This window comes from Ranitomeya imitator, chromosome 9, assembly GCF_032444005.1.
Source record: "Ranitomeya imitator isolate aRanImi1 chromosome 9, aRanImi1.pri, whole genome shotgun sequence".
Classification (NCBI taxonomy): Eukaryota; Metazoa; Chordata; class Amphibia; order Anura; family Dendrobatidae; genus Ranitomeya; species Ranitomeya imitator.
The window spans coordinates 103947772-103972583 of NC_091290.1; the positions used below are offsets into that span (position 1 = coordinate 103947772).

The 24812-nt window shown below is 38.4% G+C and overlaps 24 non-coding genes across 24 annotated transcripts; all 24 read left to right on the forward strand.

The window, feature by feature from the left end:
* The first annotated feature begins 78 nt into the window (after positions 1 to 78).
* On the forward strand, positions 79 to 150 carry TRNAQ-UUG (transfer RNA glutamine (anticodon UUG)). Its single transcript has one exon. It is a non-coding gene; the product is annotated as a tRNA-Gln (tRNA).
* A 768-nt stretch (positions 151 to 918) lies between these two features.
* TRNAS-UGA (transfer RNA serine (anticodon UGA)) lies at positions 919 to 1000 on the forward strand. The gene has a single exon. It is a non-coding gene; the product is annotated as a tRNA-Ser (tRNA).
* A 1501-nt stretch (positions 1001 to 2501) lies between these two features.
* On the forward strand, positions 2502 to 2583 carry TRNAS-UGA (transfer RNA serine (anticodon UGA)). Its single transcript has one exon. It is a non-coding gene; the product is annotated as a tRNA-Ser (tRNA).
* A 663-nt stretch (positions 2584 to 3246) lies between these two features.
* Positions 3247 to 3318, forward strand: TRNAQ-CUG (transfer RNA glutamine (anticodon CUG)). The gene has a single exon. It is a non-coding gene; the product is annotated as a tRNA-Gln (tRNA).
* Positions 3319 to 4086: 768 nt separating this feature from the next.
* On the forward strand, positions 4087 to 4168 carry TRNAS-UGA (transfer RNA serine (anticodon UGA)). Its single transcript has one exon. It is a non-coding gene; the product is annotated as a tRNA-Ser (tRNA).
* A 1503-nt stretch (positions 4169 to 5671) lies between these two features.
* TRNAS-UGA (transfer RNA serine (anticodon UGA)) lies at positions 5672 to 5753 on the forward strand. The gene has a single exon. It is a non-coding gene; the product is annotated as a tRNA-Ser (tRNA).
* Positions 5754 to 6415: 662 nt separating this feature from the next.
* Positions 6416 to 6487, forward strand: TRNAQ-UUG (transfer RNA glutamine (anticodon UUG)). The gene has a single exon. It is a non-coding gene; the product is annotated as a tRNA-Gln (tRNA).
* Positions 6488 to 7254: 767 nt separating this feature from the next.
* TRNAS-UGA (transfer RNA serine (anticodon UGA)) lies at positions 7255 to 7336 on the forward strand. The gene has a single exon. It is a non-coding gene; the product is annotated as a tRNA-Ser (tRNA).
* A 663-nt stretch (positions 7337 to 7999) lies between these two features.
* Positions 8000 to 8071, forward strand: TRNAQ-CUG (transfer RNA glutamine (anticodon CUG)). Its single transcript has one exon. It is a non-coding gene; the product is annotated as a tRNA-Gln (tRNA).
* A 768-nt stretch (positions 8072 to 8839) lies between these two features.
* On the forward strand, positions 8840 to 8921 carry TRNAS-UGA (transfer RNA serine (anticodon UGA)). The gene has a single exon. It is a non-coding gene; the product is annotated as a tRNA-Ser (tRNA).
* Positions 8922 to 10422: 1501 nt separating this feature from the next.
* TRNAS-UGA (transfer RNA serine (anticodon UGA)) lies at positions 10423 to 10504 on the forward strand. Its single transcript has one exon. It is a non-coding gene; the product is annotated as a tRNA-Ser (tRNA).
* A 1501-nt stretch (positions 10505 to 12005) lies between these two features.
* TRNAS-UGA (transfer RNA serine (anticodon UGA)) lies at positions 12006 to 12087 on the forward strand. The gene has a single exon. It is a non-coding gene; the product is annotated as a tRNA-Ser (tRNA).
* Positions 12088 to 12750: 663 nt separating this feature from the next.
* On the forward strand, positions 12751 to 12822 carry TRNAQ-CUG (transfer RNA glutamine (anticodon CUG)). Its single transcript has one exon. It is a non-coding gene; the product is annotated as a tRNA-Gln (tRNA).
* Positions 12823 to 13589: 767 nt separating this feature from the next.
* Positions 13590 to 13671, forward strand: TRNAS-UGA (transfer RNA serine (anticodon UGA)). The gene has a single exon. It is a non-coding gene; the product is annotated as a tRNA-Ser (tRNA).
* Positions 13672 to 15172: 1501 nt separating this feature from the next.
* Positions 15173 to 15254, forward strand: TRNAS-UGA (transfer RNA serine (anticodon UGA)). Its single transcript has one exon. It is a non-coding gene; the product is annotated as a tRNA-Ser (tRNA).
* Positions 15255 to 15917: 663 nt separating this feature from the next.
* TRNAQ-CUG (transfer RNA glutamine (anticodon CUG)) lies at positions 15918 to 15989 on the forward strand. Its single transcript has one exon. It is a non-coding gene; the product is annotated as a tRNA-Gln (tRNA).
* A 767-nt stretch (positions 15990 to 16756) lies between these two features.
* TRNAS-UGA (transfer RNA serine (anticodon UGA)) lies at positions 16757 to 16838 on the forward strand. The gene has a single exon. It is a non-coding gene; the product is annotated as a tRNA-Ser (tRNA).
* Positions 16839 to 18330: 1492 nt separating this feature from the next.
* TRNAS-UGA (transfer RNA serine (anticodon UGA)) lies at positions 18331 to 18412 on the forward strand. Its single transcript has one exon. It is a non-coding gene; the product is annotated as a tRNA-Ser (tRNA).
* Positions 18413 to 19075: 663 nt separating this feature from the next.
* Positions 19076 to 19147, forward strand: TRNAQ-CUG (transfer RNA glutamine (anticodon CUG)). The gene has a single exon. It is a non-coding gene; the product is annotated as a tRNA-Gln (tRNA).
* Positions 19148 to 19914: 767 nt separating this feature from the next.
* Positions 19915 to 19996, forward strand: TRNAS-UGA (transfer RNA serine (anticodon UGA)). The gene has a single exon. It is a non-coding gene; the product is annotated as a tRNA-Ser (tRNA).
* Positions 19997 to 21497: 1501 nt separating this feature from the next.
* Positions 21498 to 21579, forward strand: TRNAS-UGA (transfer RNA serine (anticodon UGA)). Its single transcript has one exon. It is a non-coding gene; the product is annotated as a tRNA-Ser (tRNA).
* Positions 21580 to 22241: 662 nt separating this feature from the next.
* Positions 22242 to 22313, forward strand: TRNAQ-CUG (transfer RNA glutamine (anticodon CUG)). The gene has a single exon. It is a non-coding gene; the product is annotated as a tRNA-Gln (tRNA).
* Positions 22314 to 23081: 768 nt separating this feature from the next.
* On the forward strand, positions 23082 to 23163 carry TRNAS-UGA (transfer RNA serine (anticodon UGA)). The gene has a single exon. It is a non-coding gene; the product is annotated as a tRNA-Ser (tRNA).
* A 1500-nt stretch (positions 23164 to 24663) lies between these two features.
* On the forward strand, positions 24664 to 24745 carry TRNAS-UGA (transfer RNA serine (anticodon UGA)). The gene has a single exon. It is a non-coding gene; the product is annotated as a tRNA-Ser (tRNA).
* Positions 24746 to 24812: the final 67 nt, after the last annotated feature.

Sequence of the window (24812 nt, forward strand, 5' to 3'; positions counted from 1 at the left end):
AGCCTGTTTTCACCATGATTCATGAGTTCAATTGTGCTTTCCAGAACACAAAACTGCAGCCAAGTCTTTTTAGTGTGTGGTTCCATGGTGTAATGGTTAGCACTCTGGACTTTGAATCCAGCGATCTGAGTTCAAATCTCAGTGGAACCTGGGCAGTTTTTCGTACACATGTTTCAATTTTTCCACTGACACTGTGTTCTCCTGTTCCCAAGGTTTAACATAAAAAGAGAAAGTTAAAATCAACATACCAAAAGCCAAAAAAAGATTTCAATGTTCCAAGCATACATGGAGTGATCACTGTGAGTTCTGTGGCCAAAGCTACCTATGAAGAAGGGTTAATGAAACTTAAAACACCACCATTTTTGGTGGTGTTTTCCTAAAAATTGTTTTGGGCATCTTTTGAGTCTGTTTTTGAGGCTTTGCTTTGCAGCTCACAAAATGCACCAAAAGTCACTTAGGAACCATTAAGGAGTGTTTCTAACCTAGCCATTGACTTGTATTATAAGTATGGAGCACTTCTAAATGAAAAATACCAGAAGATAGATATGCTTATTTCAGTTAACCGCTTGGAATTTTTGGAAACTTGATGTGGTTAAAAGACGCCAAAAGCCCGATCATATGAACAGCAAGTCTTTTTTTACATGGAAATGAATTTGTTCAGTGTTTTCAGCATTTTCAGAGTAATTTTCAGGATGTTTTTGGAATGGACCCACTCCATATCCACCTTATGAAGAGGTCAAAGTTTTAAACTGTACATGGTTCCCATTGATGATGACTCGAAATCAGATTTTTACATTTTTACTGGGACCTAGAATTTTGTTTCTATTTTCTGAGATATTTTCCAGAGGGATAATCACTGATCTTGATCATGGTGCTCTCAGAAAAGGTGTGTGAATCTCATCATATGTTAATGTCTGAGTAGTCGTGGCCGAGTGGTTAAGGCGATGGACTTGAAATCCATTGGGGTTTCCCCGCGCAGGTTCAAATCCTGCTGACTACGTATAAGTTTCTAAAGCTCTTTGACTGATTACCTGAGTAGATTAATTTGCGCGTTTCCTTGTCTACCTCCATGACAGTGATATGCCAACTCTGGAACGGTTTTCAAGAATCAGACTGATTAGATTTTTGGATGTACATTCCATAAGCCGATCTGGTGCTGCATCTCATGTGCATCATGCCGCTAATCAAAAGAAGCACCGTGAGTGTGGCACCAGGTAAGTGGTGCTTCTCCCGCTTTTGTCTAGCGGCCACAGACCATTGTTGTGGCAGATGTACTGGGACATGCACTTTGATTTGCAACAACCTTGAATTATCTCTTGGATGAAACCTTTTACCACACAGTGAAAAATTTTTAGCGACTTCTGGATGAACAGCTTTCTAACAGTATAAGTTTTGCAATTAATTTTTTTCTTGCTCTTTTTCCAAGTAACAGATCCAGCACTCTTTTACTAGTCACTTTTTATCAACATTTAAAACTGTCCATGCTGAGATATCGTGGAACCCTTGGCACACTTGTGGAATAAAAGTTTAGGAGATATTAATTTACCATTGTGTATTAATTGTAGATTTGCACTACAGCTTTAGAGCCTGTTTTCACCATGATTCATGAGTTCAATTGTGCTTTCCAGAACACAAAACTGCAGCCAAGTCTTTTTTGTGTGTGGTTCCATTTTTAATGGTTAGCACTCTGGACTCTGAATCCAGCGATCTGAGTTCAAATCTCAGTGGAACATGGGCAGTTTTTCGTACACATGTTTCAATTTTTCCACTGACACTGTGTTCTCCTGTTCCCAAGGTTTAACATAAAAAGAGAAAGTTAAAATCAACATACCAAAAGCCTAAAAAAGATTTCAATGTTCCAAGCATACATGGAATGATCACTGTGAGTTCTGTGGCCAAAGCTACCTATGAAGCAGGGTTAATGAAACTTAAAACACCACCATTTTTGGTGGTGTTTTTCTAAAAATTGTTTTGGGCATCTTTTGAGTCTGTTTTTGAGGCTTTGCTTTGCAGCTCACAAAATGCACCAAAAGTCACTTAGGAACCATTAAGGAGTGTTTCTAACCTAGCCATTGACTTGTATTATAAGTATGGAGCACTTCTAAATGAAAAATACCAGAAGATAGATATGCTTATTTCAGTTAACCGCTTGGAATTTTTGGAAACTTGATGTGGTTAAAAGACGCCAAAAACCCGATCATATGAACAGCAAGTCTTTTTTTACATGGAAATGAATTTGTTCAGTGGTTTCAGCATTTTCAGAGTAATTTTCAGGATGTTTCTGGAATGGACCCACTCCATATCCACCTTATGAAGAGGTCAAAGTCTTAAACTGTACATGGTTCCCATTGATGATGACTCGAAATCAGATTTTTACATTTTTACTGGGACCTAGAATTTTGTTTCTATTTTCTGAGATATTTTCCAGAGGGATAATCACTGATCTTGATCATGGTGCTATAAGAAAAGGTGTGTGAATCTCATCAAATGTTAATGTCTGAGTAGTCGTGGCCGAGTGGTTAAGGCGATGGACTTGAAATCCATTGGGGTTTCCCCGCGCAGGTTCAAATCCTGCCGACTACGTATATATTCCTAAATCTTTTTGACTGATTACCTGAGTAGATTAATTTGCGCGTTTCCTTGTCTACCGCCATGACAGTGATATGCAAACTCTGGAACGGTTTTCAAGAATCAGACTGATTAGATTTTTGGATGTACATTCCATAAGCCGATCTGGCGCTGCATCTCATGTGCATCATGCCGCTAATCAAAAGAAGCACCGTGAGTGTGGCACCAGGTAAGTGGTGCTTCTCCCGCTTTTGTCTAGCGGCCACAGACCATTGTTGTGGCAGATGTACTGGGACATGCACTTTGATTTGCAACAACCTTGAATTATCTCTTGGATGAAACCTTTTACCACACAATGAAACATTTTTAGCGACTTCTGGATAAACAGCTTTCTAACAGTATAAGTTTTGCAAATAATTTTTTTCTTGCTCTTTTTCCAAGTAACAGATCTAGCACTCTTTTTACTAGTCACTTTTTATCAACATTTAAAACTGTCCTTGCTGAGATATCGTGGAACCCTTGGCACACTTGTGGAATAAAAGTTTAGAAGATATTAATTTACCATTGTGTATTAATTGTAGATTTGCACTACAGCTTTAGAGCCTGTTTTCACCATGATTCATGAGTTCAATTGTGCTTTCCAGAACACAAAACTGCAGCCAAGTCTTTTTAGTGTGTGGTTCCATGGTGTAATGGTTAGCACTCTGGACTCTGAATCCAGCGATCTGAGTTCAAATCTCAGTGGAACCTGGGCAGTTTTTCGTACACATGTTACAATTTTTCCACTGACACTGTGTTCTCCTGTTCCCAAGGTTTAACATAAAAAGAGAAAGTTAAAATCAACATACCAAAAGCCAAAAAAAGATTTCAATGTTCCAAGCATACATGGAGTGATCACTGTGAGTTCTGTGGCCAAAGCTACCTATGAAGAAGGGTTAATGAAACTTAAAACACCACCATTTTTGGTGGTGTTTTCCTAAAAATTGTTTTGGGCATCTTTTGAGTCTGTTTTTGAGGCTTTGCTTTGTAGCTCACAAAATGCACCAAAAGTCACTTAGGAACCATTAAGGAGTGTTTCTAACCTAGCCATTGACTTGTATTATAAGTATGGAGCACTTCTAAATGAAAAATACCAGAAGATAGATATGCTTATTTCAGTTAACCGCTTGGAATTTTTGGAAACTTGATGTGGTTAAAAGACGCCAAAAGCCCGATCATATGAACAGCAAGTCTTTTTTTACATGGAAATGAATTTGTTCAGTGTTTTCAGCATTTTCAGAGTAATTTTCAGGATGTTTTTGGAATGGACCCACTCCATATCCACCTTATGAAGAGGTCAAAGTTTTAAACTGTACATGGTTCCCATTGATGATGACTCGAAATCAGATTTTTACATTTTTACTGGGACCTAGAATTTTGTTTCTATTTTCTGAGATATTTTCCAGAGGGATAATCACTGATCTTGATCATGGTGCTCTCAGAAAAGGTGTGTGAATCTCATCAAATGTTAATGTCTGAGTAGTCGTGGCCGAGTGGTTAAGGCGATGGACTTGAAATCCATTGGGGTTTCCCCGCGCAGGTTCAAATCCTGCTGACTACGTATAAGTTCCTAAAGCTTTTTGACTGATTACCTGAGTAGATTAATTTGCGCGTTTCCTTGTCTACCTCCATGACAGTGATATGCCAACTCTGGAACGGTTTTCAAGAATCAGACTGATTAGATTTTTGGATGTACATTCCATAAGCCGATCTGGTGCTGCATCTCATGTGCATCATGCCGCTAATCAAAAGAAGCACCCCATGAGTGTGGCACCAGGTAAGTGGTGCTTCTCCCGCTTTTGTCTAGCGGCCACAGACCATTGTTGTGGCAGATGTACTGGGACATGCACTTTGATTTGCAACAACCTTGAATTATCTCTTGGATGAAACCTTTTACCACACAGTGAAAAATTTTTAGCGACTTCTGGATGAACAGCTTTCTAACAGTATAAGTTTTGCAATTAATTTTTTTCTTGCTCTTTTTCCAAGTAACAGATCCAGCACTCTTTTACTAGTCACTTTTTATCAACATTTAAAACTGTCCATGCTGAGATATCGTGGAACCCTTGGCACACTTGTGGAATAAAAGTTTAGGAGATATTAATTTACCATTGTGTATTAATTGTAGATTTGCACTACAGCTTTAGAGCCTGTTTTCACCATGATTCATGAGTTCAATTGTGCTTTCCAGAACACAAAACTGCAGCCAAGTCTTTTTTGTGTGTGGTTCCATTTTTAATGGTTAGCACTCTGGACTCTGAATCCAGCGATCTGAGTTCAAATCTCAGTGGAACATGGGCAGTTTTTCGTACACATGTTTCAATTTTTCCACTGACACTGTGTTCTCCTGTTCCCAAGGTTTAACATAAAAAGAGAAAGTTAAAATCAACATACCAAAAGCCTAAAAAAGATTTCAATGTTCCAAGCATACATGGAATGATCACTGTGAGTTCTGTGGCCAAAGCTACCTATGAAGCAGGGTTAATGAAACTTAAAACACCACCATTTTTGGTGGTGTTTTTCTAAAAATTGTTTTGGGCATCTTTTGAGTCTGTTTTTGAGGCTTTGCTTTGCAGCTCACAAAATGCACCAAAAGTCACTTAGGAACCATTAAGGAGTGTTTCTAACCTAGCCATTGACTTGTATTATAAGTATGGAGCACTTCTAAATGAAAAATACCAGAAGATAGATATGCTTATTTCAGTTAACCGCTTGGAATTTTTGGAAACTTGATGTGGTTAAAAGACGCCAAAAGCCCGATCATATGAACAGCAAGTCTTTTTTTACATGGAAATGAATTTGTTCAGTGTTTTCAGCATTTTCAGAGTAATTTTCAGGATGTTTTTGGAATGGACCCATTCCATATCCACCTTATGAAGAGGTCAAAGTCTTAAACTGTACATGGTTCCCATTGATGATGACTCGAAATCAGATTTTTACATTTTTACTGGGACCTAGAATTTTGTTTCTATTTTCTGAGATATTTTCCAGAGGGATAATCACTGATCTTGATCATGGTGCTATAAGAAAAGGTGTGTGAATCTCATCAAATGTTAACGTCTGAGTAGTCGTGGCCGAGTGGTTAAGGCGATGGACTTGAAATCCATTGGGGTTTCCCCGCGCAGGTTCAAATCCTGCCGACTACGTATATATTCCTAAATCTTTTTGACTGATTACCTGAGTAGATTAATTTGCGCGTTTCCTTGTCTACCGCCATGACAGTGATATGCAAACTCTGGAACGGTTTTCAAGAATCAGACTGATTAGATTTTTGGATGTACATTCCATAAGCCGATCTGGCGCTGCATCTCATGTGCATCATGCCGCTAATCAAAAGAAGCACCGTGAGTGTGGCACCAGGTAAGTGGTGCTTCTCCCGCTTTTGTCTAGCGGCCACAGACCATTGTTGTGGCAGATGTACTGGGACATGCACTTTGATTTGCAACAACCTTGAATTATCTCTTGGATGAAACCTTTTACCACACAATGAAAAATTTTTAGCGACTTCTGGATGAACAGCTTTCTAACAGTATAAGTTTTGCAATTAATTTTTTTCTTGCTCTTTTTCCAAGTAACAGATCCAGCACTCTTTTACTAGTCACTTTTTATCAACATTTAAAACTGTCCATGCTGAGATATCGTGGAACCCTTGGCACACTTGTGGAATAAAAGTTTAGAAGATATTAATTTACCATTGTGTATTAATTGTAGATTTGCACTACAGCTTTAGAGCCTGTTTTCACCATGATTCATGAGTTCAATTGTGCTTTCCAGAACACAAAACTGCAGCCAAGTCTTTTTTGTGTGTGGTTCCATGGTGTAATGGTTAGCACTCTGGACTTTGAATCCAGCGATCTGAGTTCAAATCTCAGTGGAACCTGGGCAGTTTTTCGTACACATGTTTCAATTTTTCCACTGACACTGTGTTCTCCTGTTCCCAAGGTTTAACATAAAAAGAGAAAGTTAAAATCAACATACCAAAAGCCAAAAAAAGATTTCAATGTTCCAAGCATACATGGAGTGATCACTGTGAGTTCTGTGGCCAAAGCTACCTATGAAGCAGGATTAATGAAACTTAAAACACCACCATTTTTGGTGGTGTTTTTCTAAAAATTGTTTTGGGCATCTTTTGAGTCTGTTTTTGAGGCTTTTCTTTACAGCTCACAAAATGCACCAAAAGTCACTTAGGAACCATTAAGGAGTGTTTCTAACCTAGCCATTGACTTGTATTATAAGTATGGAGCACTTCTAAATGAAAAATACCAGAAGATAGATATGCTTATTTAAGTTAACCGCTTGAAATTTTTGAAACTTGATGTGGTTAAAAGACGCCAAAAGCCCGATCATATGAACAGCAAGTCTTTTTTTACATGGAAATAAATTTGTTCAGTGTTTTCAGCATTTTCAGAGTAATTTTCAGGAGGTTTTTGGAATGGACCCACTCCATATGCACCTTATGAAGAGGTCAAAGTCTTAAACTGTACATGGTTCCCATTGATGATGACTCGAAATCAGATTTTTACATTTTTACTGGGACCTAGAATTTTGTTTCTATTTTCTGAGATATTTTCCAGAGGGATAATCACTGATCTTGATCATGGTGCTATAAGAAAAGGTGTGTGAATCTCATCAAATGTTAATGTCTGAGTAGTCGTGGCCGAGTGGTTAAGGCGATGGACTTGAAATCCATTGGGGTTTCCCCGCGCAGGTTCAAATCCTGCCGACTACGTATATATTCCTAAAGCTTTTTGACTGATTACCTGAGTAGATTAATTTGCGCGTTTCCTTGTCTACCGCCATGACAGTGATATGCAAACTCTGGAACAGTTTTCAAGAATCAGACTGATTAGATTTTTGGATGTACATTCCATAAGCTGATCTGGCGCTGCATCTCATGTGCATCATGCCGCTAATCAAAAGAAGCACCGTGAGTGTGGCACCAGGTAAGTGGTGCTTCTCCCGCTTTTGTCTAGCGGCCACAGACCATTGTTGTGGCAGATGTACTGGGACATGCACTTTGATTTGCAACAACCTTGAATTATCTCTTGGATGAAACCTTTTACCACACAATGAAACATTTTTAGCGACTTCTGGATAAACAGCTTTCTAACAGTATAAGTTTTGCAAATAATTTTTTTCTTGCTCTTTTTCCAAGTAACAGATCTAGCACTCTTTTTACTAGTCACTTTTTATCAACATTTAAAACTGTCCTTGCTGAGATATCGTGGAACCCTTGGCACACTTGTGGAATAAAAGTTTAGAAGATATTAATTTACCATTGTGTATTAATTGTAGATTTGCACTACAGCTTTAGAGCCTGTTTTCACCATGATTCATGAGTTCAATTGTGCTTTCCAGAACACAAAACTGCAGCCAAGTCTTTTTAGTGTGTGGTTCCATGGTGTAATGGTTAGCACTCTGGACTCTGAATCCAGCGATCTGAGTTCAAATCTCAGTGGAACCTGGGCAGTTTTTCGTACACATGTTTCAATTTTTCCACTGACACTGTGTTCTCCTGTTCCCAAGGTTTAACATAAAAAGAGAAAGTTAAAATCAACATACCAAAAGCCAAAAAAAGATTTCAATGTTCCAAGCATACATGGAGTGATCACTGTGAGTTCTGTGGCCAAAGCTACCTATGAAGAAGGGTTAATGAAACTTAAAACACCACCATTTTTGGTGGTGTTTTCCTAAAAATTGTTTTGGGCATCTTTTGAGTCTGTTTTTGAGGCTTTGCTTTGCAGCTCACAAAATGCACCAAAAGTCACTTAGGAACCATTAAGGAGTGTTTCTAACCTAGCCATTGACTTGTATTATAAGTATGGAGCACTTCTAAATGAAAAATACCAGAAGATAGATATGCTTATTTCAGTTAACCGCTTGGAATTTTTGGAAACTTGATGTGGTTAAAAGACGCCAAAAGCCCGATCATATGAACAGCAAGTCTTTTTTTACATGGAAATGAATTTGTTCAGTGTTTTCAGCATTTTCAGAGTAATTTTCAGGATGTTTTTGGAATGGACCCACTCCATATCCACCTTATGAAGAGGTCAAAGTTTTAAACTGTACATGGTTCCCATTGATGATGACTCGAAATCAGATTTTTACATTTTTACTGGGACCTAGAATTTTGTTTCTATTTTCTGAGATATTTTCCAGAGGGATAATCACTGATCTTGATCATGGTGCTCTCAGAAAAGGTGTGTGAATCTCATCAAATGTTAATGTCTGAGTAGTCGTGGCCGAGTGGTTAAGGCGATGGACTTGAAATCCATTGGGGTTTCCCCGCGCAGGTTCAAATCCTGCTGACTACGTGTAAGTTTCTAAAGCTCTTTGACTGATTACCTGAGTAGATTAATTTGCGCGTTTCCTTGTCTACCTCCATGACAGTGATATGCCAACTCTGGAACAGTTTTCAAGAATCAGACTGATTAGATTTTTGGATGTACATTCCATAAGCCGATCTGGTGCTGCATCTCATGTGCATCATGCCGCTAATCAAAAGAAGCACCGTGAGTGTGGCACCAGGTAAGTGGTGCTTCTCCCGCTTTTGTCTAGCGGCCACAGACCATTGTTGTGGCAGATGTACTGGGACATGCACTTTGATTTGCAACAACCTTGAATTATCTCTTGGATGAAACCTTTTACCACACAGTGAAAAATTTTTAGCGACTTCTGGATGAACAGCTTTCTAACAGTATAAGTTTTGCAATTAATTTTTTTCTTGCTCTTTTTCCAAGTAACAGATCCAGCACTCTTTTACTAGTCACTTTTTATCAACATTTAAAACTGTCCATGCTGAGATATCGTGGAACCCTTGGCACACTTGTGGAATAAAAGTTTAGGAGATATTAATTTACCATTGTGTATTAATTGTAGATTTGCACTACAGCTTTAGAGCCTGTTTTCACCATGATTCATGAGTTCAATTGTGCTTTCCAGAACACAAAACTGCAGCCAAGTCTTTTTTGTGTGTGGTTCCATTTTTAATGGTTAGCACTCTGGACTCTGAATCCAGCGATCTGAGTTCAAATCTCAGTGGAACATGGGCAGTTTTTCGTACACATGTTTCAATTTTTCCACTGACACTGTGTTCTCCTGTTCCCAAGGTTTAACATAAAAAGAGAAAGTTAAAATCAACATACCAAAAGCCTAAAAAAGATTTCAATGTTCCAAGCATACATGGAATGATCACTGTGAGTTCTGTGGCCAAAGCTACCTATGAAGCAGGGTTAATGAAACTTAAAACACCACCATTTTTGGTGGTGTTTTTCTAAAAATTGTTTTGGGCATCTTTTGAGTCTGTTTTTGAGGCTTTGCTTTGCAGCTCACAAAATGCACCAAAAGTCACTTAGGAACCATTAAGGAGTGTTTCTAACCTAGCCATTGACTTGTATTATAAGTATGGAGCACTTCTAAATGAAAAATACCAGAAGATAGATATGCTTATTTCAGTTAACCGCTTGGAATTTTTGGAAACTTGATGTGGTTAAAAGACGCCAAAAACCCGATCATATGAACAGCAAGTCTTTTTTTACATGGAAATGAATTTGTTCAGTGTTTTCAGCATTTTCAGAGTAATTTTCAGGATGTTTTTGGAATGGACCCACTCCATATCCACCTTATGAAGAGGTCAAAGTCTTAAACTGTACATGGTTCCCATTGATGATGACTCGAAATCAGATTTTTACATTTTTACTGGGACCTAGAATTTTGTTTCTATTTTCTGAGATATTTTCCAGAGGGATAATCACTGATCTTGATCATGGTGCTATAAGAAAAGGTGTGTGAATCTCATCAAATGTTAATGTCTGAGTAGTCGTGGCCGAGTGGTTAAGGCGATGGACTTGAAATCCATTGGGGTTTCCCCGCGCAGGTTCAAATCCTGCCGACTACGTATATATTCCTAAATCTTTTTGACTGATTACCTGAGTAGATTAATTTGCGCGTTTCCTTGTCTACCTCCATGACAGTGATATGCCAACTCTGGAACGGTTTTCAAGAATCAGACTGATTAGATTTTTGGATGTACATTCCATAAGCCGATCTGGTGCTGCATCTCATGTGCATCATGCCGCTAATCAAAAGAAGCACCGTGAGTGTGGCACCAGGTAAGTGGTGCTTCTCCCGCTTTTGTCTAGCGGCCACAGACCATTGTTGTGGCAGATGTACTGGGACATGCACTTTGATTTGCAACAACCTTGAATTATCTCTTGGATGAAACCTTTTACCACACAGTGAAAAATTTTTAGCGACTTCTGGATGAACAGCTTTCTAACAGTATAAGTTTTGCAATTAATTTTTTTCTTGCTCTTTTTCCAAGTAACAGATCCAGCACTCTTTTACTAGTCACTTTTTATCAACATTTAAAACTGTCCATGCTGAGATATCGTGGAACCCTTGGCACACTTGTGGAATAAAAGTTTAGGAGATATTAATTTACCATTGTGTATTAATTGTAGATTTGCACTACAGCTTTAGAGCCTGTTTTCACCATGATTCATGAGTTCAATTGTGCTTTCCAGAACACAAAACTGCAGCCAAGTCTTTTTTGTGTGTGGTTCCATTTTTAATGGTTAGCACTCTGGACTCTGAATCCAGCGATCTGAGTTCAAATCTCAGTGGAACATGGGCAGTTTTTCGTACACATGTTTCAATTTTTCCACTGACACTGTGTTCTCCTGTTCCCAAGGTTTAACATAAAAAGAGAAAGTTAAAATCAACATACCAAAAGCCTAAAAAAGATTTCAATGTTCCAAGCATACATGGAATGATCACTGTGAGTTCTGTGGCCAAAGCTACCTATGAAGCAGGGTTAATGAAACTTAAAACACCACCATTTTTGGTGGTGTTTTTCTAAAAATTGTTTTGGGCATCTTTTGAGTCTGTTTTTGAGGCTTTGCTTTGCAGCTCACAAAATGCACCAAAAGTCACTTAGGAACCATTAAGGAGTGTTTCTAACCTAGCCATTGACTTGTATTATAAGTATGGAGCACTTCTAAATGAAAAATACCAGAAGATAGATATGCTTATTTCAGTTAACCGCTTGGAATTTTTGGAAACTTGATGTGGTTAAAAGACGCCAAAAGCCCGATCATATGAACAGCAAGTCTTTTTTTACATGGAAATGAATTTGTTCAGTGTTTTCAGCATTTTCAGAGTAATTTTCAGGATGTTTTTGGAATGGACCCACTCCATATCCACCTTATGAAGAGGTCAAAGTCTTAAACTGTACATGGTTCCCATTGATGATGACTCGAAATCAGATTTTTACATTTTTACTGGGACCTAGAATTTTGTTTCTATTTTCTGAGATATTTTCCAGAGGGATAATCACTGATCTTGATCATGGTGCTATAAGAAAAGGTGTGTGAATCTCATCAAATGTTAATGTCTGAGTAGTCGTGGCCGAGTGGTTAAGGCGATGGACTTGAAATCCATTGGGGTTTCCCCGCGCAGGTTCAAATCCTGCCGACTACGTATATATTCCTAAATCTTTTTGACTGATTACCTGAGTAGATTAATTTGCGCGTTTCCTTGTCTACCGCCATGACAGTGATATGCAAACTCTGGAACGGTTTTCAAGAATCAGACTGATTAGATTTTTGGATGTACATTCCATAAGCCGATCTGGCGCTGCATCTCATGTGCATCATGCCGCTAATCAAAAGAAGCACCGTGAGTGTGGCACCAGGTAAGTGGTGCTTCTCCCGCTTTTGTCTAGCGGCCACAGACCATTGTTGTGGCAGATGTACTGGGACATGCACTTTGATTTGCAACAACCTTGAATTATCTCTTGGATGAAACCTTTTACCACACAATGAAAAATTTTTAGCGACTTCTGGATGAACAGCTTTCTAACAGTATAAGTTTTGCAAATAATTTTTTTCTTGCTCTTTTTCCAAGTAACAGATCTAGCACTCTTTTTACTAGTCACTTTTTATCAACATTTAAAACTGTCCTTGCTGAGATATCGTGGAACCCTTGGCACACTTGTGGAATAAAAGTTTAGGAGATATTAATTTACCATTGTGTATTAATTGTAGATTTGCACTACAGCTTTAGAGCCTGTTTTCACCATGATTCATGAATTCAATTGTGCTTTCCAGAACACAAAACTGCAGCCAAGTCTTTTTTGCGTGTGGTTCCATGGTGTAATGGTTAGCACTCTGGACTCTGAATCCAGCGATCTGAGTTCAAATCTCAGTGGAACCTGGGCAGTTTTTCATACACATGTTTCAATTTTTCCACTGACACTGTGTTCTCCTGTTCCCAAGGTTTAACATAAAAAGAGAAAGTTAAAATCAACATACCAAAAGCCAAAAAAAGATTTCAATGTTCCAAGCATACATGGAGTGATCACTGTGAGTTCTGTGGCCAAAGCTACCTATGAAGCAGGATTAATGAAACTTAAAACACCACCATTTTTGGTGGTGTTTTTCTAAAAATTGTTTTGGGCATCTTTTGAGTCTGTTTTTGAGGCTTTTCTTTACAGCTCACAAAATGCACCAAAAGTCACTTAGGAACCATTAAGGAGTGTTTCTAGCCTAGCCATTGACTTGTATTATAAGTATGGAGCACTTCTAAATGAAAAATACCAGAAGATAGATATGCTTATTTAAGTTAACCGCTTGAAATTTTTGAAACTTGATGTGGTTAAAAGACGCCAAAAGCCCGATCATATGAACAGCAAGTCTTTTTTTACATGGAAATAAATTTGTTCAGTGTTTTCAGCATTTTCAGAGTAATTTTCAGGAGGTTTTTGGAATGGACCCACTCCATATGCACCTTATGAAGAGGTCAAAGTCTTAAACTGTACATGGTTCCCATTGATGATGACTCGAAATCAGATTTTTACATTTTTACTGGGACCTAGAATTTTGTTTCTATTTTCTGAGATATTTTCCAGAGGGATAATCACTGATCTTGATCATGGTGCTATAAGAAAAGGTGTGTGAATCTCATCAAATGTTAATGTCTGAGTAGTCGTGGCCGAGTGGTTAAGGCGATGGACTTGAAATCCATTGGGGTTTCCCCGCGCAGGTTCAAATCCTGCCGACTACGTATATATTCCTAAAGCTTTTTGACTGATTACCTGAGTAGATTAATTTGCGCGTTTCCTTGTCTACCGCCATGACAGTGATATGCAAACTCTGGAACGGTTTTCAAGAATCAGACTGATTAGATTTTTGGATGTACATTCCATAAGCCGATCTGGCGCTGCATCTCACGTGCATCATGCCGCTAATCAAAAGAAGCACCGTGAGTGTGGCACCAGGTAAGTGGTGCTTCTCCCGCTTTTGTCTAGCGGCCACAGACCATTGTTGTGGCAGATGTACTGGGACATGCACTTTGATTTGCAACAACCTTGAATTATCTCTTGGATGAAACCTTTTACCACACAGTGAAAAATTTTTAGCGACTTCTGGATGAACAGCTTTCTAACAGTATACGTTTTGCAATTAATTTTTTTCTTGCTCTTTTTCCAAGTAACAGATCCAGCACTCTTTTACTAGTCACTTTTTATCAACATTTAAAACTGTCCATGCTGAGATATCGTGGAACCCTTGCCACACTTGTGGAATAAAAGTTTAGGAGATATTAATTTACCATTGTGTATTAATTGTAGATTTGCACTACAGCTTTAGAGCCTGTTTTCACCATGATTCATGAGTTCAATTGTGCTTTCCAGAACACAAAACTGCAGCCAAGTCTTTTTTGTGTGTGGTTCCATTTTTAATGGTTAGCACTCTGGACTCTGAATCCAGCGATCTGAGTTCAAATCTCAGTGGAACCTGGGCAGTTTTTCGTACACATGTTTCAATTTTTCCACTGACACTGTGTTCTCCTGTTCCCAAGGTTTAACATAAAAAGAGAAATTTAAAATCAACATACCAAAAGCCAAAAAAAGATTTCAATGTTCCAAGCATACATGGAGTGATCACTGTGAGTTCTGTGGCCAAAGCTACCTATGAAGCAGGGTTAATGAAACTTAAAACACCACCATTTTTGGTGGTGTTTTTCTAAAAATTGTTTTGGGCATCTTTTGCGTCTGTTTTTGAGGCTTTGCTTTGCAGCTCACAAAATGCACCAAAAGTCACTTAGGAACCTTTGAGGAGTGTTTCTAACCTAGCCATTGACTTGTATTCTAAGTATGGAGCACTTCTAAATGAAAAATACCAGAAGAAAGATATGCTTATTTCAGTTAACCGCTTGGAATTTTTGGAAACTTGATGTGGTTAAAAGACGCCAAAAGCCCGATCATATGAACAGCAAGTCTTTTTTTACATGGAAATGAATTTGTTCAGTGTTTTCAGCATTTTCAGAGTAATTTTCAGGATGTTTTTGGAATGGACCCACTCCATATCCACCTTATGAAGAGGTCAAAGTCTTAAACTGTACATGGTTCCCATTGATGATGACTCGAAATCAGATTTTTACATTTTTACTGGGACCTAGAATTTTGTTTCTATTTTCTGAGATATTTTCCAGAGGGATAATCACTGATCTTGATCATGGTGCTATAAGAAAAGGTGTGTGAATCTCATCAAATGTTAATGTCTGAGTAGTCGTGGCCGAGTGGTTAAGGCGATGGACTTGAAATCCATTGGGGTTTCCCCGCGCAGGTTCAAATCCTGCCGACTACGTATATATTCCTAAATCTTTTTGACTGATTACCTGAGTAGATTAATTTGCGCGTTTCCTTGTCTACCGCCATGACAGTGATATGCAAACTCTGGAACGGTTTTCAAGAATCAGACTGATTAGATTTTTGGATGTACATTCCATAAGCCGATCTGGCGCTGCATCTCATGTGCATCATGCCGCTAATCAAAAGAAGCACCGTGAGTGTGGCACCAGGTAAGTGGTGCTTCTCCCGCTTTTGTCTAGCGGCCACAGACCATTGTTGTGGCAGATGTACTGGGACATGCACTTTGATTTGCAACAACCTTGAATTATCTCTTGGATGAAACCTTTTACCACACAATGAAAAATTTTTAGCGACTTCTGGATGAACAGCTTTCTAACAGTATAAGTTTTGCAAATAATTTTTTTCTTGCTCTTTTTCCAAGTAACAGATCTAGCACTCTTTTTACTAGTCACTTTTTATCAACATTTAAAACTGTCCTTGCTGAGATATCGTGGAACCCTTGGCACACTTGTGGAATAAAAGTTTAGGAGATATTAATTTACCATTGTGTATTAATTGTAGATTTGCACTACAGCTTTAGAGCCTGTTTTCACCATGATTCATGAATTCAATTGTGCTTTCCAGAACACAAAACTGCAGCCAAGTCTTTTTTGCGTGTGGTTCCATGGTGTAATGGTTAGCACTCTGGACTCTGAATCCAGCGATCTGAGTTCAAATCTCAGTGGAACCTGGGCAGTTTTTCATACACATGTTTCAATTTTTCCACTGACACTGTGTTCTCCTGTTCCCAAGGTTTAACATAAAAAGAGAAAGTTAAAATCAACATACCAAAAGCCAAAAAAAGATTTCAATGTTCCAAGCATACATGGAGTGATCACTGTGAGTTCTGTGGCCAAAGCTACCTATGAAGCAGGATTAATGAAACTTAAAACACCACCATTTTTGGTGGTGTTTTTCTAAAAATTGTTTTGGGCATCTTTTGAGTCTGTTTTTGAGGCTTTTCTTTACAGCTCACAAAATGCACCAAAAGTCACTTAGGAACCATTAAGGAGTGTTTCTAACCTAGCCATTGACTTGTATTATAAGTATGGAGCACTTCTAAATGAAAAATACCAGAAGATAGATATGCTTATTTAAGTTAACCGCTTGAAATTTTTGAAACTTGATGTGGTTAAAAGACGCCAAAAGCCCGATCATATGAACAGCAAGTCTTTTTTTACATGGAAATAAATTTGTTCAGTGTTTTCAGCATTTTCAGAGTAATTTTCAGGAGGTTTTTGGAATGGACCCACTCCATATGCACCTTATGAAGAGGTCAAAGTCTTAAACTGTACATGGTTCCCATTGATGATGACTCGAAATCAGATTTTTACATTTTTACTGGGACCTAGAATTTTGTTTCTATTTTCTGAGATATTTTCCAGAGGGATAATCACTGATCTTGATCATGGTGCTATAAGAAAAGGTGTGTGAATCTCATCAAATGTTAATGTCTGAGTAGTCGTGGCCGAGTGGTTAAGGCGATGGACTTGAAATCCATTGGGGTTTCCCCGCGCAGGTTCAAATCCTGCCGACTACGTATATATTCCTAAAGCTTTTTGACTGATTACCTGAGTAGATTAATTTGCGCGTTTCCTTGTCTACCGCCATGACAGTGATATGCAAACTCTGGAACGGTTTTCAAGAATCAGACTGATTAGATTTTTGGATGTACATTCCATAAGCCGATCTGGCGCTGCATCTCATGTGCATCATGCCGCTAATCAAAAGAAGCACCGTGAGTGTGGCACCAGGTAAGTGGTGCTTCTCCCGCTTTTGTCTAGCGGCCACAGACCATTGTTGTGGCAGATGTACTGGGACATGCACTTTGATTTGCAACAACCTTGAATTATCTCTTGGATGAAACCTTTTACCACACAGTGAAAAATTTTTAGCGACTTCTGGATGAACAGCTTTCTAACAGTATAAGTTTTGCAATTAATTTTTTTCTTGCTCTTTTTCCAAGTAACAGATCCAGCACTCTTTTACTAGTCACTTTTTATCAACATTTAAAACTGTCCATGCTGAGATATCGTGGAACCCTTGCCACACTTGTGGAATAAAAGTTTAGGAGATATTAATTTACCATTGTGTATTAATTGTAGATTTGCACTACAGCTTTAGAGCCTGTTTTCACCATGATTCATGAGTTCAATTGTGCTTTCCAGAACACAAAACTGCAGCCAAGTCTTTTTTGTGTGTGGTTCCATTTTTAATGGTTAGCACTCTGGACTCTGAATCCAGCGATCTGAGTTCAAATCTCAGTGGAACATGGGCAGTTTTTCGTACACATGTTTCAATTTTTCCACTGACACTGTGTTCTCCTGTTCCCAAGGTTTAACATAAAAAGAGAAAGTTAAAATCAACATACCAAAAGCCTAAAAAAGATTTCAATGTTCCAAGCATACATGGAATGATCACTGTGAGTTCTGTGGCCAAAGCTACCTATGAAGCAGGGTTAATGAAACTTAAAACACCACCATTTTTGGTGGTGTTTTTCTAAAAATTGTTTTGGGCATCTTTTGAGTCTGTTTTTGAGGCTTTGCTTTGCAGCTCACAAAATGCACCAAAAGTCACTTAGGAACCATTAAGGAGTGTTTCTAACCTAGCCATTGACTTGTATTATAAGTATGGAGCACTTCTAAATGAAAAATACCAGAAGATAGATATGCTTATTTCAGTTAACCGCTTGGAATTTTTGGAAACTTGATGTGGTTAAAAGACGCCAAAAGCCCGATCATATGAACAGCAAGTCTTTTTTTACATGGAAATGAATTTGTTCAGTGTTTTCAGAGTAATTTTCAGGATGTTTTTGGAATGGACCCACTCCATATCCACCTTATGAAGAGGTCAAAGTCTTAAACTGTACATGGTTCCCATTGATGATGACTCGAAATCAGATTTTTACATTTTTACTGGGACCTAGAATTTTGTTTCTATTTTCTGAGATATTTTCCAGAGGGATAATCACTGATCTTGATCATGGTGCTATAAGAAAAGGTGTGTGAATCTCATCAAATGTTAATGTCTGAGTAGTCGTGGCCGAGTGGTTAAGGCGATGGACTTGAAATCCATTGGGGTTTCCCCGCGCAGGTTCAAATCCTGCCGACTACGTATATATTCCTAAATCTTTTTGACTGATTACCTGAGTAGATTAATTTGCGCGTTTCCTTGTCTACCGCCATGACAGTGATATGCAAACTCTGGAACGGTTTTCAAGAATCAGACTGATTAGATTTTTGGATGTACATTCCATAAGCCGATCTGGCGCTGCATCTCATGTGCATCATGCCGCTAATCAAAAGAAGCACCGTGAGTGTGGCACCAGGTAAGTGGTGCTTCTCCCGCTTTTGTCTAGCGGCCACAGACCATTGTTGTGGCAGATGTACTGGGACATGCACTTTGATTTGCAACAACCTTGAATTATCTCTTGGATGAAACCTTTTACCACACAATGAAAAATTTTTAGCGACTTCTGGATGAACAGCTTTCTAACAGTATAAGTTTTGCAAATAATTTTTTTCTTGCTCTTTTTCCAAGTAACAGATCTAGCACTCTTTTTACTAGTCACTTTTTATCAACATTTAAAACTGTCCTTGCTGAGATATCGTGGAACCCTTGGCACACTTGTGGAATAAAAGTTTAGGAGATATTAATTTACCATTGTGTATTAATTGTAGATTTGCACTACAGCTTTAGAGCCTGTTTTCACCATGATTCATGAATTCAATTGTGCTTTCCAGAACACAAAACTGCAGCCAAGTCTTTTTTGCGTGTGGTTCCATGGTGTAATGGTTAGCACTCTGGACTCTGAATCCAGCGATCTGAGTTCAAATCTCAGTGGAACCTGGGCAGTTTTTCATACACATGTTTCAATTTTTCCACTGACACTGTGTTCTCCTGTTGCCAAGGTTTAACATAAAAAGAGAAAGTTAAAATCAACATACCAAAAGCCAAAAAAAGATTTCAATGTTCCAAGCATACATGGAGTGATCACTGTGAGTTCTGTGGCCAAAGCTACCTATGAAGCAGGATTAATGAAACTTAAAACACCACCATTTTTGGTGGTGTTTTTCTAAAAATTGTTTTGGGCATCTTTTGAGTCTGTTTTTGAGGCTTTTCTTTACAGCTCACAAAATGCACCAAAAGTCACTTAGGAACCATTAAGGAGTGTTTCTAACCTAGCCATTGACTTGTATTATAAGTATGGAGCACTTCTAAATGAAAAATACCAGAAGATAGATATGCTTATTTAAGTTAACCGCTTGAAATTTTTGAAACTTGATGTGGTTAAAAGACGCCAAAAGCCCGATCATATGAACAGCAAGTCTTTTTTTACATGGAAATAAATTTGTTCAGTGTTTTCAGCATTTTCAGAGTAATTTTCAGGAGGTTTTTGGAATGGACCCACTCCATATGCACCTTATGAAGAGGTCAAAGTCTTAAACTGTACATGGTTCCCATTGATGATGACTCGAAATCAGATTTTTACATTTTTACTGGGACCTAGAATTTTGTTTCTATTTTCTGAGATATTTTCCAGAGGGATAATCACTGATCTTGATCATGGTGCTATAAGAAAAGGTGTGTGAATCTCATCAAATGTTAATGTCTGAGTAGTCGTGGCCGAGTGGTTAAGGCGATGGACTTGAAATCCATTGGGGTTTCCCCGCGCAGGTTCAAATCCTGCCGACTACGTATATATTCCTAAAGCTTTTTGACTGATTACCTGAGTAGATTAATTTGCGCGTTTCCTTGTCTACCGCCATGACAGTGATATGCAAACTCTGGAACGGTTTTCAAGAATCAGACTGATTAGATTTTTGGATGTACATTCCATAAGCCGATCTGGCGCTGCATCTCATGTGCATCATGCCGCTAATCAAAAGAAGCACCGTGAGTGTGGCACCAGGTAAGTGGTGCTTCTCCCGCTTTTGTCTAGCGGCCACAGACCATTGTTGTGGCAGATGTACTGGGACATGCACTTTGATTTGCAACAACCTTGAATTATCTCTTGGATGAAACCTTTTACCACACAGTGAAAAATTTTTAGCGACTTCTGGATGAACAGCTTTCTAACAGTATAAGTTTTGCAATTAATTTTTTTCTTGCTCTTTTTCCAAGTAACAGATCCAGCACTCTTTTACTAGTCACTTTTTATCAACATTTAAAACTGTCCATGCTGAGATATCGTGGAACCCTTGCCACACTTGTGGAATAAAAGTTTAGGAGATATTAATTTACCATTGTGTATTAATTGTAGATTTGCACTACAGCTTTAGAGCCTGTTTTCACCATGATTCATGAGTTCAATTGTGCTTTCCAGAACACAAAACTGCAGCCAAGTCTTTTTTGTGTGTGGTTCCATTTTTAATGGTTAGCACTCTGGACTCTGAATCCAGCGATCTGAGTTCAAATCTCAGTGGAACCTGGGCAGTTTTTCGTACACATGTTTCAATTTTTCCACTGACACTGTGTTCTCCTGTTCCCAAGGTTTAACATAAAAAGAGAAATTTAAAATCAACATACCAAAAGCCAAAAAAAGATTTCAATGTTCCAAGCATACATGGAGTGATCACTGTGAGTTCTGTGGCCAAAGCTACCTATGAAGCAGGGTTAATGAAACTTAAAACACCACCATTTTTGGTGGTGTTTTTCTAAAAATTGTTTTGGGCATCTTTTGCGTCTGTTTTTGAGGCTTTGCTTTGCAGCTCACAAAATGCACCAAAAGTCACTTAGGAACCTTTAAGGAGTGTTTCTAACCTAGCCATTGACTTGTATTATAAGTATGGAGCACTTCTAAATGAAAAATACCAGAAGATAGATATGCTTATTTCAGTTAACCGCTTGGAATTTTTGGAAACTTGATGTGGTTAAAAGACGCCAAAAGCCCGATCATATGAACAGCAAGTCTTTTTTAACATGGAAATGAATTTGTTCAGTGTTTTCAGCATTTTCAGAGTAATTTTCAGGATGTTTTTGGAATGGACCCACTCCATATCCACCTTATGAAGAGGTCAAAGTCTTAAACTGTACATGGTTCCCATTGATGATGACTCGAAATCAGATTTTTACATTTTTACTGGGACCTAGAATTTTGTTTCTATTTTCTGATATATTTTCCAGAGGGATAATCACTGATCTTGATCATGGTGCTATAAGAAAAGGTGTGTGAATCTCATCAAATGTTAATGTCTGAGTAGTCGTGGCCGAGTGGTTAAGGCGATGGGCTTGAAATCCATTGGGGTTTCACCGCGCAGGTTCAAATCCTGCCGACTACGTATATGTTTCCAAATCTTTTTGACTGATTACCTGAGTAGATTAATTTGCGCGTTTCCTTGTCTACCCCCATGACAGTGATATGCAAACTCTGGAACGGTTTTCAAGAATCAGACTGATTAGATTTTTGGATGTACATTCCATAAGCCGATCTGGTGCTGCATCTCATGTGCATCATGCCGCTAATCAAAAGAAGCACCGTGAGTGTGGCACCAGGTAAGTGGTGCTTCTCCCGCTTTTGTCTAGCGGCCACAGACCATTGTTGTGGCAGATGTACTGGGACATGCACTTTGATTTGCAACAACCTTGAATTATCTCTTGGATGAAACCTTTTACCACACAGTGAAAAAATTTTAGCGACTTCTGGATGAACAGCTTTCTAACAGTATAAGTTTCGCAATTAATTTTTTTCTTGCTCGTTTTCCAAGTAACAGATCCAGCACTCTTTTACTAGTCACTTTTTATCAACATTTAAAACTGTCCATGCTGAGATATCGTGGAACCCTTGGCACACTTGTGGAATAAACGTTTAGGAGATATTAATTTACCATTGTGTATTAATTCTAGATTTGCACTACAGCTTTAGAGCCTGTTTTCACCATGATTCATGAGTTCAATTGTGCTTTCCAGAACACAAAACTGCAGCCAAGTCTTTTTTGTGTGTGGTTCCATGGTGTAATGGTTAGCACTCTGGACTCTGAATCCAGCGATCTGAGTTCAAATCTCAGTGGAACCTGGGCAGTTTTTCGTACACATGTTTCAATTTTTCCACTGACACTGTGTTCTCCTGTTCCCAAGGTTTAACATAAAAAGAGAAAGTTAAAATCAACATACCAAAAGCCAAAAAAAGATTTCAATGTTCCAAGCATACATGGAGTGATCACTGTGAGTTCTGTGGCCAAAGCTACCTATGAAGCAGGGTTAATGAAACTTAAAACACCACCATTTTTGGTGGTGTTTTTCTAAAAATTGTTTTGGGCATCTTTTGAGTCTGTTTTTGAGGCTTTGCTTTGCAGCTCACAAAATGCACCAAAAGTCACTTAGGAACCTTTAAGGAGTGTTTCTAACCTAGCCATTGACTTGTATTATAAGTATGGAGCACTTCTAAATGAAAAATACCAGAAGATAGATATGCTTATTTCAGTTAACCGCTTGGAATTTTTGGAAACTTGATGTGGTTAAAAGACGCCAAAAGCCCGATCATATGAACAGCAAGTCTTTTTTTACATGGAAATGAATTTGTTCAGTGTTTTCAGCATTTTCAGAGTAATTTTCAGGATGTTTTTGGAATGGACCCACTCCATATCCACCTTATGAAGAGGTCAAAGTCTTAAACTGTACATGGTTCCCATTGATGATGACTCGAAATCAGATTTTTACATTTTTACTGGGACCTAGAATTTTGTTTCTATTTTCTGAGATATTTTCCAGAGGGATAATCACTGATCTTGATCATGGTGCAATAAGAAAAGGTGTGTGAATCTCATCCAATGTTAATGTCTGAGTAGTCGTGGCTGAGTGGTTAAGGCGATGGACTTGAAATCCATTGGGGTTTCCCCGCGCAGGTTCAAATCCTGCCGACTACGTATATATTCCTAAAGCTTTTTGACTGATTACCTGAGTAGATTAATTTGCGCGTTTCCTTGTCTACCGCCATGACAGTGATATGCAAACTCTGGAACGGTTTTCAAGAATCAGACTGATTAGATTTTTGGATGTACATTCCATAAGCCGATCTGGCGCTGCATCTCATGTGCATCATGCCGCTAATCAAAAGAAGCACCGTGAGTGTGGCACCAGGTAAGTGGTGCTTCTCCCGCTTTTGTCTAGCGGCCACAGACCATTGTTGTGGCAGATGTACTGGGACATGCACTTTGATTTGCAACAACCTTGAATTATCTCTTGGATGAAACCTTTTACCACACAATGAAAAATTTTTAGCGACTTCTGGATGAACAGCTTTCTAACAGTATAAGTTTTGCAATTAATTTTTTTCTTGCTCTTTTTCCAAGTAACAGATCTAGCACTCTTTTTACTAGTCACTTTTTATCAACATTTAAAACTGTCCTTGCTGAGATATCGTGGAACCCTTGGCACACTTGTGGAATAAAAGTTTAGGAGATATTAATTTACCATTGTGTATTAATTGTAGATTTGCACTACAGCTTTAGAGCCTGTTTTCACCATGATTCATGAGTTCAATTGTGCTTTCCAGAACACGAAACTGCAGCCAAGTCTTTTTTGTGTGTGGTTCCATTTTTAATGGTTAGCACTCTGGACTCTGAATCCAGCGATCTGAGTTCAAATCTCAGTGGAACATGGGTAGTTTTTCGTACACGTTTCAATTTTTCCACTGACACTGTGTTCTCCTGTTCCCAAGGTTTAACATAAAAAGAGAAAGTTAAAATCAACATACCAAAAGCCTAAAAAAGATTTCAATGTTCCAAGCATACATGGAATGATCACTGTGAGTTCTGTGGCCAAAGCTACCTATGAAGCAGGGTTAATGAAACTTAAAACACCACCATTTTTGGTGGTGTTTTTCTAAAAATTGTTTTGGGCATCTTTTGAGTCTGTTTTTGAGGCTTTGCTTTGCAGCTCACAAAATGCACCAAAAGTCACTTAGGAACCATTAAGGAGTGTTTCTAACCTAGCCATTGACTTGTATTATAAGTATGGAGCACTTCTAAATGAAAAATACCAGAAGATAGATATGCTTATTTCAGTTAACCGCTTGGAATTTTTGGAAACTTGATGTGGTTAAAAGACGCCAAAAGCCAGATCATATGAACAACAAGTCTTTTTTTACATGGAAATGAATTTGTTCAGTGTTTTCAGCATTTTCAGAGTAATTTTCAGGATGTTTTTGGAATGGACCCACTCCATATCCACCTTATGAAGAGGTCAAAGTCTTAAACTGTACATGGTTCCCATTGATGATGACTCGAAATCAGATTTTTACATTTTTACTGGGACCTAGAATTTTGTTTCTATTTTCTGAGATATTTTCCAGAGGGATAATCACTGATCTTGATCATGGTGCTATAAGAAAAGGTGTGTGAATCTCATCAAATGTTAATGTCTGAGTAGTCGTGGCCGAGTGGTTAAGGCGATGGACTTGAAATCCATTAGGGTTTCCCTGCGCAGGTTCAAATCCTGCCGACTACGTATATATTCCTAAATCTTTTTGACTGATTACCTGAGTAGATTAATTTGCGCGTTTCCTTGTCTACCG